Raw genomic sequence first — 3,244 nt, 5'->3', positions numbered from 1 at the left:
GGAAGTTTTAAAGAGACAGAGAACCAATTTCAAGGTGTTAAATTATGAAGTCAAAATTATTTTAAGTTGTGTTTGATATAGCATTTTTATAACAACTAAAGGTAACAGTTATTTGACTTGTTATAAAATGACACTACGTGCCTGGAGAATATATACTACTGCCCCTTTAAAGATACACAAAGACTACCAATAAATCTGTAGCCATCAATCCCAAATCACAAAAAAACCTTTGTTCTGAACATTTGTTCATCACAGTAGGATAGAAATTGATTTCTGCATCATGACCAAACCGGGCGATAAAAGGGGGTGTTTGTGTCAGGATTCAAAGAATGATGAAAATACTGTCAACTCAGGCTAATAAACTTTCTTTTTATTTGCATTTACTCTTCCTATAATCTAGGAACTTTAACGAGTTTGCCTTAAAAAAAAAAAAAACAGTTAAAAAAAACAGTATTTGATCAGCCAATCAGGGGAAAATCGTCTGAGTCCCATCTCTGGACAACAGATTAGTGCATCCCTAGTACTTATTATCTGAACTGCTACCAACACAGTTCTCTGAATGGAAAGTTGTATCATTGACAAAAACCAAAGTACTTCTTCATATCAAGCTTAAAATCATCCAAGTCAAAATGGATCATTTCTGAAAACGGTGATGTACAACAGGAAAGAAAAACTTCATCTTGTTACACCTCCATCACTTTAACTTACTGCTTTCCTCTTATGACAGTCAGAGAGAGAGAGGAAGGGAGAGGGAGAGAGGAAGGGAGAGGGAGAGAGAGAGAGAGGAAGGAGAGAGAGAGAGCGAGCGAGCACCGGGTTCAAAACTTTCTACTTTACCAGAACATCTGTCAAAACGAAATCTGAAATAACTTCCAATCATATTTCATGTGGAATGAATGATACTCTCAATGCACATGGTGTGTTGTTTTTCTATAGTCACATGTTAACAGCCTTTCATTCATATTACAAAGAGCCCAGCCATGGATCCATTTTCACTTGAATATTCAGCACTTTGTTACACACAGCCTGCCAGAAGGACAAAATACATTCAAAATTCATTAAAAAAAAATATCAAACACTGCAGAGCTAAAATAGCATGCAACACCCAACAACTTGATTCCTAAAGAGCAAACAGCTGCTGTTTGACTGCAGAGCATTGAGTGCCACCATTTTAAATAGTAAAAAAATATACCAATTTAAGCAGTAAAGACCATGACCATTTGGTTAAAAATAAGACTTATTACAAGACATAAAAGCATGAGAAAGGAGGAACATTCATCAAAGGTCATTTGTTGGACATTCCAAGCTGACATCGACAAAATGTTTTGAAATGCAGAAAATTTCTGTGCAGCTTTTCCAGAGGTTTTAGGCTAAAGGGAGGTACAAAAATCAACACACATATTCTGCTTGATTTTAAACCAACAAAAATGTTCTTGGTGTGAATTACAAGGTCACTTAATGTTCTACTAGATTAAGTTATTTGTTTTGAAAATTTTTGCTGACATCTTTATTCAGACATCCCTGTTCTGTTACTTCTGCCATGTGTGCAATTAGTTTGACAAAGATTGATCTCATCTATCCTACCTGAGATATGAAAATGAATTTGATATGCAAGTTTTAAAAACAAGTTTTATGATATTATAAAGTCTCAAAATGCATTATTTGGAGGTTGAGCATTTGAAACCTTTTAATAAATACTTAACACTTTTTCTACAAACTTTTGTCAACAATACTCTCATACAACATCACATGTAAACTTTACAGTTTCATAGCGTTTTTCAGTGATGCTCGTCACTTGAAACTAATTCTTAAGTGTTGTTTAAAGAGGCTCAAACACCGGCTACTTAAACTCTTTGTAACTTTACTATTCTTGACATCTACAAGTATTCATCAGAGGGAAGCGGGTTTTCTTTTGGCTGCAGACATAACAGCGATTTAGATATTGATCATCGTTTAAAAAATAAAACAGATCTTTATATTTATAAGGTATCGTGAGCACATATGGGCTACAGTCCAGCCTTAGCTCTCCGGGTTAACCACATGCAGCTACTCCAGTAGGTTTCTCTGCTTAGTGCGTCTACATTTTGACATTTTTAAGAATTTAAATCGTATGTTACTGACACAAAGTGACTCGACTCGAGCGTTGTGAACGCTGTGCATAAGGAGAACTGAATATAGTTGAATAAAGATGAGCAGAACTCCAGATATCCAGTTCATGCGCTCTTGTGATTAACTCCCCGCAGTTAGCATGCTCGGGATGCTAGTGAGCTTTGTTCAGGAAAAAAACTCAAGACAGACCGAGAGAATTAAACCAAAACAAAACTTTTCATGTTCTTCCACACCCCTTTAACACCACTTTCAAAAGACTGCGTTAAGTTAGCGATGCTAACGGATAGCCACAGAGCTAATGCTAGTTGATGCTAGGCCCCTCTGTTCACTGCTGAACGGAGCAGTTGTGATCTTGCACTGGACTGTTTTTACCTGGTGGATGTGAAGAAGGAGAGAGCAGAAGCCTCCGCTAATTCCGTCGGGTCGGGTAGATCCAGGACGATGTATCCATGGAAGCTCGACACTGGAAGCCAACGCTTGATTCCCTCCCTTCAGCAGCAGCAGTAGCAGTCGGCTTGCACCTGACTATCCGAGGCTAACGCGTTAGCACGACCGGTTAGATGAGCCAAAAACACCGCTAACGTTAGCTGCTCGCTTATACTGGGTGGTCTGCCGGAACCCTTGGCTCGGTTCTTGTAGAGTTCAGCTTATGGTGGTCTCGGGTCGTTACGAGGGGGAAAGCACACTGCTGAGACCAAACTGCGCTTCAGTTGCTGGTGTTTTTTAGCCGTTTACAGGCTCCTCCACAAGCGCCTGGTTTGCTCGTCTCTACCGACAGGAAAGAGTGGTTGTCGCGAAGTGATGACGTCACGGTTTTGTTTGCTCCACTGCGCCGCAATGTGACGTAGGAATATTTATAAAAATAAAAAACTATTATATTGCTATTATTATACGTTTAACACATCACAATTCTTACACGGAGCCAGAAAAACCTAAAATAAATATGTTAAAAAATATCTCATAGAAATTAAACTTAGACGAATAAATGATTGAACAATAGTAGTAATGTCATAATAAAAATTAAAATAAAGGTGCATACCGGGGTATAAATTGGCAGCTAAATACAGAAAATAATCCCTAGATATAGATGTCAGGATATAATTGCCATATATATATATATATATATATATATATA

This window comes from Poecilia formosa, unplaced genomic scaffold, assembly GCF_000485575.1.
Source record: "Poecilia formosa unplaced genomic scaffold, Poecilia_formosa-5.1.2 Scaffold32, whole genome shotgun sequence".
Classification (NCBI taxonomy): domain Eukaryota; kingdom Metazoa; phylum Chordata; class Actinopteri; order Cyprinodontiformes; family Poeciliidae; genus Poecilia; species Poecilia formosa.
Note: the sequence above shows the minus strand (reverse complement) of the source record.